This window comes from Cryptomeria japonica, chromosome 3, assembly GCF_030272615.1.
Source record: "Cryptomeria japonica chromosome 3, Sugi_1.0, whole genome shotgun sequence".
NCBI classification, from domain to species: domain Eukaryota; kingdom Viridiplantae; phylum Streptophyta; class Pinopsida; order Cupressales; family Cupressaceae; genus Cryptomeria; species Cryptomeria japonica.
Genome location: NC_081407.1, coordinates 182,374,841 through 182,392,041, shown reverse-complemented (window position 1 = coordinate 182,392,041; position 17,201 = coordinate 182,374,841). Strand labels below are relative to the sequence as shown.

Here is a 17,201-nt window from a genome sequence, read left to right as displayed (position 1 = left end):
TCTTGCTCCTCACATAAAGGGTATCTTCAATAGGGTCATACGAGATGGTTTTCCGGCAGATTGGACAACTAGCGTGGTCATCCCTCTCTTTAAGAGTGGGGATATCAACAACCCATCTAACTACCGCACTATTATGGTCAACCCCCTTCTAGGCAAACTTTTTGGGAGCTTGGTGGAGCGTAGAATCAGCAGTTGGGCAAAAGCGGAAGGAAAAAGGGCCAAAGGTCAAGCCGGTTTCAAACCTAGACACTCCACCATTGATCATTGCATCACTCTTCGGCATTTGATAGAGAAAATATGGGACAATCAAGGGGAAGAAGCATATTGCTGTTTTATGGATTTTAAGAAAGCATTTGACACGATACCTAGAGACAAACTTTAGAATAGAATGGAAGATTTGGGTGTACCTGACATATATAGAGCGGTTGTCCATAGACTTTATGAGAAAGTTAGAGCTAAAATCAGAACTAGTGAAGGAATGTCCGAGTGTTTTGGTAGTGACATTGGCGTTAAGCAGGGGTGCCCTCTATCTCCCACTTTGTTTGGTTTATACATTGATAAATTAGAAACATGGTTAAACATGTCGGAAGGTGAAGGTGTCCATCTTGCAGACTATGTGGTGAAATTACTTTTATATGTGGATGATCTTATCCTAATATCTAAAACGGCTCATGGTTTGAGAAATCACTTAAGAGCTCTCAAGCACTTTTGTAAAAAGGTGGGGATGGAGGTGAACATTACCAAAACCAAGATCATGATTTTATCTCTAAAGAGGAAAGCTAAGCAAATTACATTTCTTTTTGAAGGTAATCCCCTGGAAATTGTGAAAGAATACAAATATCTTGACATTGAATTTCAAAGTAAACTTAGATAGGAAACTTGTAGAGCGAAAAGGATACAGGGGGGAGGGAAAGCGTCATATTTACTTCAAAATAGGTGCAGAAAAGCTGAGTTGTGAGATTGGAAAACCAAGAAAACTCTTTTCGGTTTGCTGGTCACACCAGTTGTTCTATATGGATGCGAGGTTTGGGGGGGCAGCATGTCAAATTGTGGGTGGAGACAGTTAGAAAGAATTCAAAAGCACTTGATCACAAGCAATCTCAAAGTTAAAACTTTAGTGCCTTATGATATCCTTTTAGCAGAAGCAGGTACTTTTCCGTTGGAGGCATCAGCTATAATCCGGTTAATAAGTTATCTAAAGAAGGTTGAAAACATGAGTAACCAAAGGTGGCCCAAGATTGTGATGGAAGAAGGTCTTAACCGTAGGAAGAAAACTTGGATGAAACAAAACAAAAAGTGGTTGAACAAATGGAACATCCAACTGCACGAATGTCCTAATACTAATGGGGAAATAAAGAAGTTTGTCATTGAAAAGTTTCAAACTGCCATGTGGACTAATCACATTGGTCGTAAAAAGGCATATTACATCAAAGAGTTTAACCCAACTAGAGAACATGATGAGAAAGAATACTTAGGGACAGCTATTAAAGGGAAAGCAAAGCTGTTACTTGCTCAACTAAGGACTGGTTCACATCATCTCAGATGTGAAACGAGTAGGTGGCAAAGACCCAAAGAGGTCTGGGAGGAGAGAACTTGCTTGTTCTACAAGGCAGGTGCTAAAGAGACTAAACGCCACTTTCTCATTGAGTGCATTGCTTACGATGATATACTTGCTCAATATGAGTTTATCTTGAAAGCCGACAACATGTATCATTTATTTGATGAGGACAATATCAACCAAACTGCTAGCTATCTGGTCAAGATTCATAGCAGGAGATCTGAAATGGAAAGGAATTCAAAGGGTCTAGTGCTGTGATTTTCTTGGTCCCATAGACTGATCAGTCTCGTGGACGTCAATAAAATCATTCATTCATTCTTGAATGATGTAAAGCGCCCAGCAACGAAAAGGAAATTAAAACATTTTATATGTTAGAAGGCAAGTCGGCCTATAATGCAAAGTGATGCATCCGTTTGCATGTACGCTTATATAAAGGAGATACTTTATCACATTATGAACATCATTCAAGTGATTAGAATTCTGATCAAGAGCAGAGTGAAATCCCTTCAAGGCAGCAAATTTTATCAAGGACTGATTTTTGATAACAGAGACCAGCGAATCTCTTGATCAAGCAAGGTGATTTTGACTAAGCTGGCTTGAGATCAAGTTGGAGACAGTTTGATCTACTTTGAAGGCAGCCTGGGCAGAGCTAAGTGAATTTTCCATACATTATCAGACCTGTAGCAAACATAAAACCAGACCTAAAATATAGCTTAATGAAACAAATCAGAGCACATAGAGATGGAAGGTAGGTAATATTAGTATGAGTTATATGCGTTTGATGCCTTCTTTGTTTTGTAGGTGACAAAGGAGGAAATCAAAAGGGCAGACCAGATTGTAGGAAGATCAGAACAGCACTACAAGGAGGGTATTTCAACATCAAGGCCGTTCGAGTCATGCAAAGCAGAGATCAAAGTCAAGGTCCAAGATCCAAGGAAGATTAGAATTCTACCACATGAAAGTCTATTCTCTAAAGTGTATCAACAATCCTCACAACTTCAAAGTGAAACATGGGAATGGACATCTTCAAGAGGAAGGATTTCATTGGCAAGCACAAAGATACCAAGGAAGGTGACGACACAAGAAGAATTTCAAGATATTCAAAAAATTTCATTGCATTATGACGATATGAAGAAGTCAATACCCCAAAGTGTAAACGAGAGATCACACAATCACATCAAGGAAAGACACTATAATGCAAGTGTAAAAAATCAATACAAAGTATGACAAGTTCAAAGCATAAATATTAGATAAGGATTCACCGAGGAGGATATGGGACAAACATAAGGTTTGATGTGAAGAGGATCAACATCAAGATGTTCAAGAACTCAATATTGTAAAAGGATCAAAGAGGCTTCAAGCAATGCAAAGTGGAAAGAATGAAGTTAGAGCTCAAGGTCAAGTATATCATGAACAAGGGAAGATCAACCAAGGGCATCACATAGTCTACATCCAGTGTGATCAAGCAAGCAAAGATAGAAGATTGGCTTGACCATAACGATGCTTGCCATCACCACATTGAGCAAGCTTGAGATGTTCAAATCCTATGATTGTCCATTGCTCTTGCATTCATAGGATTAGTTTAGCTTTCTCAACTCTTTATCCTTTTGTTCTTTTTTTTCAATCAATGTAAGATCCCAAATTCCAGCAGCATTCCAACGAAGTTCAGGCATCAACGTAAGTCTCATTTGTGATTCCAGCAAAACACATTAAACCATTGAGCTATCCATACGTCAAGACCTAACTATAGAAACCTTGGAGTCGTCTCGATTGATCACATAATTTAGCATCCAAGGAGATTTTGATCAAGAGAGGAAAGAGTGCCTTTGGTATTTTATTTTGTGTTGCATAGTGCATAAAAACACATCAACACAGACCTAAAGATGTAAGGCGAATTTGCAGATCAGGCATTGGAACGATTTTGTGAGGTCTGATTTTGACTGGTTTAGAAGGCCTTTACACCTGTTTTCAAGCCTAATTTAAGGTGTATTTAAAGTCAGACAGAGGGCGAATCTGATAGCTGCCTGATTTTAAGTGAACTTCAAGCTATTTTTACTGATTTCCAGCCTAACTTGTTCAAATTTCTTCAGGTGTAAAGCAAATTTGATTCGGACCTGAATTAGGTCATTGCGATCAGACCTAATGTGAATTTATCAGGCCCGACTGGGTGCACTTATAGGGCCTCTTTCCTGAGCGAACTGCTGCTTATGTGGCACAAATCTGTCTTCAACTGATGTCGATGAAAATCACTCAATAACATCAATTCAATTCAGATCTGAGCAGTGATGCATTAGGGGTGTGAAAGGTTGCTTTATTATCATGATTTTTGATTCATTGTGTCTCCTTTCAGGTTTTGAAGCAAGGATAGAATGCTAGGAAAGATGAACATTCAGGGAGACATCAAGGAATTCAGCATGTGCAAGACAAGGAATCAAGTGCAAAAAGGACTCGACTAAGGTAAAGACCCTCAAGGATAGCATGAAGAAGACTTCACAATCATGCGATGAAGGACTTACAACATCAAGATAGAGCAATGAAGTGAAGGATTGCTCAAGCACATCAAGGCATTCATAATGACAAGTGCAGATTGAGAGGACAGGGCATGAAAAACTTGAAGGGTGCAAAGAGAATGGATGAACAAAGTGATGCAATCAATTAAATTCCCAAATTAGAGAAGGCCAACTTAATCAAGGATATGCAAGCTGAGGTATCGCTGACTCATCTCTATTCATCAATCAAGGTTAACATGTCCAAGTTCAGAAAACCTAGCTCATTCAAAGGTGGAGCAAATGACACTAGTCACTTCATCAAATATTGTTTATCTTACCTAACCTCGATTCCTATTGGTTAGAATTCAATGTTGGACATGTGTCCTAAAAATGTAATTTTATCATTGGTCAAGCATTAAATGTTATGTTACAGGTGTAACAAAACCTAATTAGGGTTTCTATCTTTCTATCTTGGACATTGATTTGGATTTGATCCTGGACATTCCTTTGTAAAGGGAAGTCCATAAAAGGTTTGCTCTCCTCATTTGTAAAGGTTAATAGTTAGTAGCAGAAGCAATCAATAGCAATTAGAAATAGAGTAGAGTGGGAGGAGAAGGCAGAAATTGTTGCCAAGGCATGTAAATAGACATACTTTTCATTGAATGTATGGTGAATGGTGGTGTTTGTTTTGTATATTGTATAGTTTCTTGTTATATACTCATGTTAGATGAAGTTCATTGATTGTGATGGAAAAATGCGTGGATGTTGATAATTCCTTGGTTCATACTATTTGTGGTTGGATGATTTTCAATTACAGTGCATAGTTAGTTTGAACATTAATTGTGCTAAGTTCAATTGTGGATATGTTTATTCAAATTGCACCAGTGTATTGGGTATTTGGATGAATATTCATGATATGAAAACCTTTCATTCCCCTTGGAAGATTGCATCGGTTTTGTGAAGTTGTTGGCAACATGGCAAAGCAAAGCTTGATTTAAGGCATATGTTCATCCAAGCATGATCTAGTGCTATCATTGACCTTAGGAGTAGATTAGATTTCTCTAAACCCTCAAATCCCTTTTGTCTTTTTTTCCAAATCAAGTAAATTTCCACGTTCCAGCAGCATTCAAGCATTCATGTACAACGTAAGTCCCCCATGGATTACCAGCAATCGGATCAACCATTGAGACTATCCACACATCGAGACTTGACAGTATGAACCTTGGAGTTATCTCAAGTGATCACTTAGTTCAACATTTGAGAAGATTTTGTTCAAGAGAGGATAGAGTATTCAATACTTTATTCTGTGTTCAAAGTGTCGTAAAACAAACATCAATGGGAAGACAAAATCAGAACTAACGGTGAATTTCAGTCCAGGCAATCAGATGCGAACTCCAGAAAAGACAACCTTGCATGGAAATGAAAGAGCAGAACAGTTACTTCACATAATTCAAGTCAAAACAAAATCAAATTCGCAGCAAGAAACAAATTAGATTGAGGAAGAAGCACTTTTAAAGGGAAAACTTAAGAAATTTATATTCAGATCTGACCATTTTTCACCAGTGTTTCTTTATCATTTTCAGGTTTGAAAACGTAGAATTTCAGGGGTATAGACTTCATTTCTGGGAGTTCTAAGTGTGCATTTCCAGATTTCAAAGGGTTTCATGAAGCAAATTTTGAGAATAATCTTGCATTACCATAACCTAGGGCTTCAACTCACAATTTTTATCAAAGTGTTCTCTTTGTCTTTTCAGGTCTAATGCAAGCGGTGAAATGCATGGAGCGTGGAATAAGGAACTTCACAACTAGAGGGAGATCAAGTCATCAAGGGATCAAGTATTCAACAAAGGTTACATTCCAAGCCGAGCACAAGACAACTATGCCAATGATAAGCTCAAGAATCAGCATCATCAGGGCCTCAAAGGATGAAACTTAGAGGGAGAACTTCACAAGGAACAAAGGAGAGGACATTGCAAAGCAAGTGTAAGGATCAAGGTTCAAGGGCGCAGCATCAGAGGAAGTCAATACATATACCTCACTCTTTCAACATTAAACTTCAAGCTAGGGAGGTATGTGTAACATGAAGATGCCAACTTGCTTCATGAAGAGAGAGATTTCACTATGTAGACGAGACCAAAGGCAATGCGAAGGACTTGAATAATGTGAGGTAGGACACCTCAACGTAAAAAATATGAAGGTCAACATAAGAAAGGAAAATTCGACAATCTTGAATTTCCTTCAGAAATCTAAGAATCAAGGCTAGTACAACAAATGAAGATATTTCCTATGTCATACATAAGGATGATGAAGCATTAACAACAGGAAGGAGCTCAAGTCAAGTGTAGGAGAGTCAAAAGCAAGCATCCTCAAGATGAAGTGCAATTGAGGTTCAAGATTCCCAAGTTAAGAGGATTGAAATATAAATGTGATCAAGGAAGCAAATAGTTTCAAAAGAGTTAATCAAAGTTAGAAAATTTGATCAAAAATGATGCAATTTGGGAATATCTCCCATCACATTACATCAAGCTTGGAAAATGTTGAGTATCAAGAGATATGTCTCAACCTCAAACACTTTGTGATCTACAAGGCGGATTGAGGTGGCACCCTAGTCATCATTAACCCATTTCAGATTGTGACATATCAACATGTCCAAATACAGTGAACCTAACTCATTCAAGGAGAGAGCGACACATGGCGTTGCATCAAAGTCTATTCATCATAACTAACCTAAATTTCTATTGGTGCACACTCAAGGATGGACATGTGTCCAATTCGATGTAATTATTTCATTGGTCAAGGAGTTTGTTGTAACAAACCCTAATTAGGTTTTATTCTTGTAATCTTGGCCATTGATTTGAGAAATCAACCCCGACCCTTCATTGCAAATGAGATGTCTATATAAGACATTACCTTCTCATTTGTAAAGAGAAATAGTTAGCAATTAGATAGCAGAAGCAATTAGGAGTTAGAAGTAGAGGAGGAGGAGGAAGCTAGAGATTGTTGCCAAGACTTGTTGAATTTAATACATGATTTTCATTGAAGCATGGTGGATTTCTATGTGTTGTTTCTAAATGTTGCATAGTTTCTTGTTACTTCTCAAGTTTAGATCAAAGTTCATTGATTGTAATGGAGAAATGTGATGATATGATGATGGAATTCCTATTCTTACCATTTGTAATTTGCTGATTGTAAGTTATAGTGCATGGTTAGTTTGAACTTCATTAAGCACAAGTTCAATTGTAAATGTTCACTTGAATTGCACCAATCTTGGGTATTTAAATGAATGTTCATGATATGAAATACCTTCATTATTCCTTAGAAAAATTGCATTAGTTTTGTGTAGTTGTTTCTGCATAGCGAAGCAAAGCTTGATTATGGAATCTGTCTATCAAAGCATCAACCTTTATTATCATTGTTCTTAGGATTAGACTAAATCTCTAAACCCTTCATGCCCTTTGCCTTTTATTTTCTACGCAAGTTAGTATAGAGCCCATGTTCCAAGTGTTCATATACGTAAGTCCCCTTGTGATTCCAACAAATCACATCATAAACACCGAATCTATCCCGAGCATTAAGTCGCATTGTTTGCATTGTAAACCTTGGAGTCATCTCATTTGATCACGTTACATAGCATATGAGGTTTCTTTGTTCAAGAGGGGATAGGACACCTTGGTATTCTATTCTGTGTATGAGGTGCTAAAAAACACATCAACATAACCAACTAGGAGTTTCACATGTAGAAGCTTCCAAGCAATGAATTGGGACTGCGCATCAACTTTAGACTTCCAGACTTGAAGGCTAAGTTTGTTCCAGCTAGTTCATTTTATTTTGCATCTCCAAAGAGAGTTGAGTTGACTAGAGATGAGCAGGCTTGGCATAAGCTGTTTATAGAGGACTCTAAGAGGAAAGGATCTAAGGCTGCAGCCATTAGGCCACCTAAAATGTGCAAATGACAATTAGAAGAGATGAGAATAAGAAGGTTGCAGGGCACAATTTTCTGAACTTCCATCAAATTCTAGAGCAACTCTTGATATTCAATGATGAGAAAAAGGGTCAAACGAGACCATGAAAGTACAAGAGATGATATTTTAATATTGATTATATTCTAAGAAATATTTTTAGGAATTTTTTATGATTGGAAGTGGAGTGCCCAAAATGTAAATAGCAAAAATTCCTCAGAAAAATGCTGACCAAACTATGTCTTTCCCTTATGAATTTTCTATGATAAACCTGGCATTACCAAATTTTCATTTCTTACTTTATTATGGTGGTCAAATATTTTTCTACCAAATCTTGGTGATGTATGAAGGCAAGAAATTTGATCACTGCTTGAAAAGATGTTACCAACAATAAATATTTAAACGAAATGAAACATAAATACGTGTACATCAAAATCCTATACAAAAAGGGTTTGATTATATGTACTTAGCCATAATATTTGGTTTCATATTTAGATGTCGTTGACAATAACTCAAAGGACAACAATTCAATTCTTATTCCTTTGTGGGCAACAGATAATTTTCTTGAGATACAATATACCTGTTTGAAACTTTAAACATTTTTTGACATGGTTCTAAACAATTTCTGGTCTGCACCCTTCTGGTTTACTGTTTCCCTTTGTAAGTTAATGTATTTGAGATTTTAAAGGAATCTTTAAAAAAAAAGCCAGCTCTAAGTTTCCATTATAGATGCAAAGTACCTAATAACTTAGGGATGGTATTTCTTTAATGCTATTGATTTGATTAGTTCTCTCTAGAGATCATCTAGTGATTTTTGGTTAAATCATACACAACACAATTTCTTCTTTTCTATTTGAATATTCAGTTTTCAGTTTTCTCCATGTTTCTGTTGCACTTTATTTTCATAATAATATTTACCCATTATTAAGTTTTTTTAAATTTTTAAATGAGAGAATTTTATTGAGGACCCTCACCCCTTGATTCAAGTGTCCCTATTGGCTTAGAGCCTGAAAACACTTGGCTTAAGAAGCTACACCGTGAAGGCTAGAAAGCTATCCAGGCTGGGCCAAACGAGCAAAAATCCAAAAAACCAAACAGCAAACCAAAAAATAAACCTAACGAAGCACCAAAAGGCTACACAAAATAGCATCAAAAAAATTGACCTATAGCCCTTCATAAACTATGAGGTGGGTTGTGGAAGGCCAGGAACTAATCTCCCCCACTCCAAGCATGTGTTAGCCCTGCAGCTCTCTTCTCGTCAATGGCAATCATGAGATGTATCTCATCAACCTTATCATCCACAGACTGAATTTCTTCCTCCACAATACCACACACCCAAGAGATACCTCTTTCCACCCTCGCCCCCTTGCCTCTACCTATACTTCCTCTTCCACGCTGAGCCCTACACCAGGAAGTAGGCACATCTATCTCCACTTCCAAAGCCTTTTTTCCCCTCCAAAGACAGTAACAACTTCATCTCTCAATGGTCACATAACCATCCTTTCCAGTACCTATAGTTTCCAACCATTTACATTATGCTTAAACAATATATTCCTTGGGAGTGTAAGGATTGTTCAGAAAGTATTGGTTTGTTATCTAGAATTTTACTCATCAAAATAGTTTTAAAATTAGCTTGACATGCTCCTCTAGGCCAGTATAAAGAATATAGACTTCAATCCCATATTTCACTTTAGGCTACTTTGAAACTACTGCATCTATTCTTAGAATCGTAAGGTTGAATCACTTTCTAATCAGAATAGTTTTGTTATCTAGAATATTACTAGTTGAACTTGATATCTTTCTCTAGTCCAAACTAAAGAATAGGGACTTCAATCCCATGTTTTCACTTTCAGCTTCTCTGAAGTCTTGAAACTATTGCATCTATTTTTAAAAGTTGAATCACTTTCTAATCAATGATACTCTCCAATACCTTATTCCTTCCATTAAGACAGATAACCATGTTTCGATTTTTTTTTTATTTCTTTCCCTTTTGTTTTCTTTAGAATGATGTTCAAGTAACTTGTTATAGCCTATTTTCTGACCTGTTTTCTTTACATTTATTCTGGAATTAATCCACTTCTATCCTAACTGCATTCTCCTTTGGAAGTCGGTATTATCCAACAGTCATAGATTTTGTCAACTTCTTTATTTCAAAGTTCAAATCATAAAACTATTGCAAGGCAAGTAGTACAAAGTCACTACAAACCACCATACCAATCTGAGTGGACTTATTGCAAGGCATTCTCAAACTCAAGAATGTTACAGCAGCATAGCCAATAAGTGGGAGAGGTCACATAGAGCATGCTACAACCCACTTAACATCTGTAAACAGGAATAATGAGCATCAAATGATCAAACCTCCATTGTTTGGTAGTCACGCGATTAATCCCATGCTCCTTATCGTCAATTAGCAAGGAGATCAAGAGTGGTACACATGGAGAATCTCAAGAATAACATGGCACATACAATTATCAATGATGGGTCTATTGTGAATGTACTTCCATAGGACACTTGGCAAAGCCTACTATTTGACCTTCACCTTTTTAGTAGGTGGGAGCAGATCAACAAGGGATAAAAGTGCTTATAATTCTAATGTCACAAAAGGTAATAATTGGAACTCAATCATAATTATTCAACTTCATAGTCATCTCATGGCATAAGAAGGCATATGATGCATTGTTGGGTCAAGGTTGTTAGCAGCCAAAGCCAACTATAATTTTTTTCTATATTTGAGAAAAGTGTACAAATATAGCTCAGAAAGGCAGTTGGAAACCTTTATAACCAAAATGAGCTCCACCTCTTCCTTATTGAGCAGAATTCAAGAGATAGCTGAAGCTTAGGAAGATATTGAGGATATTCAAAGCAGGATAATTCCATGTCTGAAGATAATCAAAGGGCTTTCTCAGCAGGATCTTATAGACGAAAAAGTCATCCAGCCTGGTGACATATATGATTTCAGCACTTGGTGCTTTGCTTTGATTGCTAGGGTTGAATCTTTGAGAAAACCCGAGGCTAAGTGTTCAGAGATTGAAAAGACCATCAGGAGTATTCAGGACAAAGTCTTCTTTGTGGCAGCTAAGATATTGCAGCAGGATGAGGTGCGAGAGAAGCATCTGCGTGCAGAGAATTTGAGGGCCAAAGTTCAAGGAAACTTCTTCAAAGTTTTAGGGTCGATTCTCAAGGAAGATCTCACCAGGATTTCGAGTTTCATTCGTATTGATGAGAATTTCTTAGCATAGGCAGCTGACTAGGAGAACACTCTCGCCACATGTGCTGATGACGTGGACATGGTTGATTTCAAAATTGGCAGCTTACCACATGTCACCATGGAGGAGGTTCGGCCACTTGTGTCTAGAATCTAGATACATTGAATTTGCAGCATCCCAGAAAGGAAACTAGAGGGTCACTTCACCAAGATTAGCAGTTGCGCCACTTGTCCTCTTTTCTCTTGTTGAAACTAATTGAGGTTTTGGAAACCCTAATTAGGGTTTTGATCTTTTAATCTGGGCCCTTGATCGCTGTTCAATCTTGGCCATTCAAAAAATTTGGACTCCTATATAAGGTTGCCTCCTCTCATTTGGAGAGTGTGAGGTTTTTGAAATATTGTTGCAAGAAGGTCATTTTCAGATAATATATTACTTGTGTGCTTTTTCTTAAGGCTTTGTAATTTCTATTATTTGAGTGATTAACAAGGTTTTCAATTTCTTCAACCTCTTAGTTAGATTTTATTTCATGTTGTTAGATTGAATGAAGGATTTGATAAGTATTGATTCATGGTGTATCTCCGCTCATACTTTTGATGAATAGATGATTTCTATTCATTGTGCAAAGTTAGCCTGAGCTTTCCATTTTGTGTATGCTTAAACTTACAAAATGCTTAAACTTCTGATCATAAGCACATTCCTTGAAGATTGCATCCGCTTTGTGTAGTTGTCTTAAATGAGGCGAAGCAAAGTGTGGTTTATTGAGTTCACCAAATCAATACCGTCTCTTGAGTTCATAGGAGTAGAGTAGATTTCTAAACCCTTATCCTTTTTAACCTTTTTCTTTTGGAAGTCGTAATCCGAAAATCAAAAAAAAAGAAGGAGAAGAGCACCAATCGATAAACCTGTCTACATCCCGAACTAGTGAACAATTCAAGCGTAAGTCTCTTTGTGTATTACCAACATATCACAACGCCCATTGAGCTTATCCACACGTCAAGACCTGACAAAAAGAAACCTTGGAATCGCCATATGATCTTCTAGCAATCTTAGCATACGCGGTGATTTTGTTCAAGAGAGGATAAATTATCTTTGGGTACTTTATTCTAATGTTCGGTATATGATAAAACGTACACCAACAGGTCTCCATTTGCAATGGGGCAATGTGTGAAAATGTCACAACACAACCATTAAGGGGATGATAGAGATTTGGTATTCAATGCCCCTCCATCAACAATTCATAGCACTGAAGGCCTTGTCTTCATTCATTTTGATCTTCACCTAATCTTGGATCTTGAACTCCAAAAACAAGTATTCTGCATGTTCAGTTTGATGGCATCAACCATTTTTACTTACATAGCCTAGATGGCTAGGGCCTCATCTACTTGTGTCTTAAATCGTCTTTCTATGAAGAAGATTTTTTTGGTGAGTACTCACACCAATACAGTTTATTTTTTAATGAATTGTTCTATTCTATTTATTTTCATAGCATTAACGTGTGTGTGAGATGTTTTCCCTGTTTTTCAAAGCTGCCATTACGGAAACACAAAACTGTTTCCCTACTTCAAGTGGCATAAATCTCCATAGATAGGTGAATGATAGGAGGAATATAATTGCCTTAGACAAGCCCAAAAGCATATTATTCCCATCTATTTCTCCATTGGTTCTATGACCAAACAAGACAAGACGAACAAAATCTCCTCCACAAAGTTCCTGGTCTTAGATGAGTCCGTAAAGCTATCATATGTACAATAGATGGTATTTGTAAGGTGTATATTATGAAAGAAATATAATGATTACCTGAATGAATTTGAATTGACTGTATATTCGATAGCTTCATACAGATATGAAACATTCCTTTAAGGCTCATGAAGAGACTCTACTCATTTACGTGCTACCCGTCAGATATAATAGATATTATTAACAACTCTCTCCATTTGAGACAAAAAATGTATTATGAACTGTACAAATGATGTTTAGATAAATGCAAATGATACACTGACTCACTGGGAAAGATTCAGGAGTTTGTCTCTAGATATGACACAAGTCAAACTCAAAATTGCCATCTAGTTCTAACTTCATGATAGCTATCACGCATCTTCAGTCCAGACTAAGGCAAGACCCTTGGAGAAAATAATCCACAGGGATAAAGATCATGAATTTCTCTTGCACCAGAGGGATTCAGGTAATCAAAGGTCAAGAGGGGTCTATGATAAGGGTAACTGAAAACAATCTTTCATACAGTGGTTCTCTTCAGTGAATATTTACCTGCGATATTTTTTTGCTTCAAATAGCATACCAATTTATCAGTTTGGACCTAGATTAGAGCAACAGACAAATCCTTCTCGAAAGAAAAAGCTACCAGCATATGCTTAGGACCATCCATTTTGTCAGTAAGTTGGGATCATCAATATTCAAGAAGAAATTCGGAAGATGTGGAGAGCTAGAACAGACTGGGGCTTGAAAATATTAAGCCATTTCATATCTAGTTGAAGATAAAGAGAAAATGCTGAAAAAGTCAGTCCCTTCCTTGAGTTTTAGTTAAGCTCGTCAAGCTCCAAAAGATTATCAGCTAGTATTTTCAATACAAATATAGGAACATGATTTCAATGTCCACCATATGACTTGTGTTAACAGAAGGAAGAACACATAATAATCTCAGCAGTGATGTATATAATCGAGGCCAAAACTGTCATACTTTCATCTTATACCTCCGAATGATGAAACATCCACATAGTTGAAAATTAACACTCTTGTGCCATAGTCCCATGCTGCTTAAATTTGAGCAGCACAAGAGGTCTCATACAAATTTTAAATAAGGTGAAAAAGATTATTTAAAATTTTCTCTTATTATGGTGGCCTTACACAAATTTTAAATTAGGTGGAAAGGATAATTTAAAAGCTTCTCTTATTAAATTTTAAGTATTAAAATTATCATATGTTCTCAGAATGCATCTCCTGCCAATATTGCCCCATCTCCCTCCCATAGGGGACATTTCATGTATACAGAGATGGGTAGGAAAGATCCCCACCTCATCTGTTATTTGAAAAAAAATGGGAAATGTCCTTGATAATACACAAAGTATTTTAGGGGACGCCTGGGTATGTTAGGGTACAGTCAAGGGACGTCCAAACATCCTCCAACTGTCATGAGGATGGCTAGCCATCCCTTGACATACTTAGGCACATTTTAGTTACTTTTATAAAAAAAACTTACAAACTTTCAATGTCATTTGGTTTATGACATTTTCCTTTAAGATCTACATAAAATTATAAACATGTTGCATGCCATGAAAGTCTATGTTGTTTTGAAGATCTTCGTTTGGACTTGGTGGTGGGGGCTCCACTCTTCAACTCTGCCCTATATTGCGACAAGAAACACACTAGGGTCATTGCCCCCGGATCCTACAAAGGGTGGTACCCTTGACCCTACTAGAGGCATCGCCCCCAAAAACCCCACCAAACTCTAAGTCTAACCATGTAATATACTAATGATTAAATAATGAACACGAAATCTACAAAATACAGATCCCTATTTAAGATCTCTACACCTTCATAGTCAATGATAATCTTGTTTCACACATGGGAAAACATGTTCAATAGACAAGGACTACAATAAACAAAGTTGACATGCTACAACCATTATACTACAGAATACGAACAAAGTCATAATGAGCAGGAAATGTCATTTTCATAATGCAAAAATGTATCAATCATGCCCTGCATGTACAACTCTAGATGAGTCTAGAACAATCTCATCTATTAGTATTCTAATGAAGGTCAAACTAGAACATAACCAATTATCTTTTTACTTAATCACTCCTCTTTGTTAATGAGTTTGACAGTAGAACATGTAGTCTTGAAGGTTTTGAGAAAACTCAATAATAAATCCCCCGCCTCAATACGCACACTAATCAGACATGTCTTTATTAACTCATGCTCACATATATATAAAGAACGTCATAATTCTTATTCAGTTACCGATATTCACAAAGATCTTTAATGTTTATAGTTTCTAATCAATGATATCATATGAATATTTTTAAAAAATTTAAATTTTTTTAAATTCTCCTTTTTTTTAACAGCCATCCCCTTCAAAATAATCTAAAATAAAACTGGTCCTATAGACAACCCCATGCCCCTGCCATCCTCGTCTTAGAAACTTGGAGGAACATAGAAATTAGTGTGGAAAAATGGGGAGCTGAAATTATGCCGCTATTCTATGATTACAATTTTATTAGATAACCACATATATTTCCTTTTCTCTTTTTACCTTCCCTTTGAATTTTACTTCGTAACTTTCTTCATTAATGAATAGCTATTTATGATTTTTACTTCAACCTATATAATGTTAAAATAAAGAGGAACCACTATTTCCACAAAACAGACTAAAAATCTGAATAGCTACTGCTAAACAACTGCATTGAATCATGGTCTTATGCATTGACACACCCGATAGCATATGATTCTTATCCCTAATAAGCAGATGACAAGATTCCCTAAGCATTAAAATAAAAATCATATCATATTCCGTTGAAGATACTCTTTTAATGGCAAATCACTGGTAAAATGTGCACTTACAAAAATCCCTAGGAAAAAGCGTATTTGACCTTCTGGCTGTGTCTGTCTCTCCTCGAAATGCACAAGGATTGAAAACTTGGCCAACAGAGCTCCCAAATTACGAATGTTTGAGTACCAAAAGATTCCAGTTCAGACGGAAGTTAAAAACCTTAAGCATTCAATAGCTACACAACAAAAATATGTACATTATTCTTCAAAATGGACTCTACTTTTATATATATTCCTATTTGAGATATCAAAGTTCACATGTCAAAAAGAATTCCTGTTTGGAAACACTCATTCCATCTTATTTTTCCACCAACAAATTCATTACCATCATATTCTGTACGCTTATCTTCCACGCTTACTTCCAGTGGAAGAACACTTGTTTCAACAAGAAGTATTGCGCATAAATGTCTTTTTTAAATTCAATTCGATGGCTAATCTCTGCTACAGAGAACACGAGATACAAGTAAAGATGCTGCAACAGCCATATCAATATCTAGAATTGAACAATTGGAGGGAATTGTTACAGGAGGAACTTTGTTTCTGGTTTACTACTACCAGGTAGGACGTTACGGGCTGAAAAAGGCGCGAAGTGGATTAAATGTTGATATAATGGGGACATTATCAAATATTAGTTTTCAATAAATTAATAAGTACGGTCAAATGTGCATTATGGGACTACATAGACATCACAAAACATGTAGGTCTGTAGGATGGATTGTTCTTTAAGTTGGATAAGTTGTGTGTTACAATTGGGGTGATATTCACAAAAAATTTCAAATTATTGTAATTGATTTATTTAATAGTTAATTAATTATATGTAAGGATCGTGGAGGGATCTGATTTGAATGTTAGCATGAAATTGTAAAATAGTTATAATTAATTAGTATTCTTTAAGTGACTTGAAATATAATGGGAGAAAGTATTGTAAGGTACGGACGCGTCTATTCTGGTTTCAAAAAGTGGTACGACGCGACTAACACGCGATGTTAGTCGTAAATGTCAACCGTAGATTTTTTATCCAACGACGGAGAATGCATAACACGTCTTGTTAGTTTGACAGATTCGTCTTTTTTGGAGCTAGAATAGACACAACCGTAAGGTACCATTGGACACTTAAAATAGAAAGAAATATGTGACAACTTATACAATGCATAAAAAAACATATTTGGCATTGTAAGAGGTGTAAGAAAATATCTATGATGATGTGTAAGAAATTTGTTTTTGTAGCATCATAAATTGTCTCCGGTCCAATTTACACTTCATGTTTGTGCTCCCACTTTAGTGTGTCCTATCCTCATCTCCTCTCTAGGTCCATTCAAGCTCAATTATCCAACTTTGATGTCATGCACACGCTTTAGTGGGTCCTATTGTGAGATGCCCACTCCCTTGGCTGCTTGTTTTGGTCCTCCTTGCAGAAGGACCG

The 17,201-nt window shown here is 36.6% G+C and overlaps 1 protein-coding gene across 3 annotated transcripts in view; it reads right to left on the bottom strand.

Annotated features, from left to right (window-relative positions):
- Positions 1-16,365, bottom strand: part of LOC131037316 (uncharacterized) — a 52,474-nt gene extending 36,109 nt beyond the window's left edge. Inside the window, exons 1-2 of one of the 3 annotated variants that reach the window (XM_059218150.1) lie at positions 16,104-16,365; positions 15,791-15,954 (exon numbers count right to left, since the gene is read on the bottom strand). The gene's annotated coding sequence lies outside the window, so the exon portion shown is untranslated. Of the gene's footprint in view, positions 1-15,790 lie in introns of all 3 variants that reach the window. The other 2 variants (XM_057969416.2, XM_057969414.2) reach the window with 2 other exon arrangements.
- Positions 16,366-17,201: the final 836 nt, after the last annotated feature.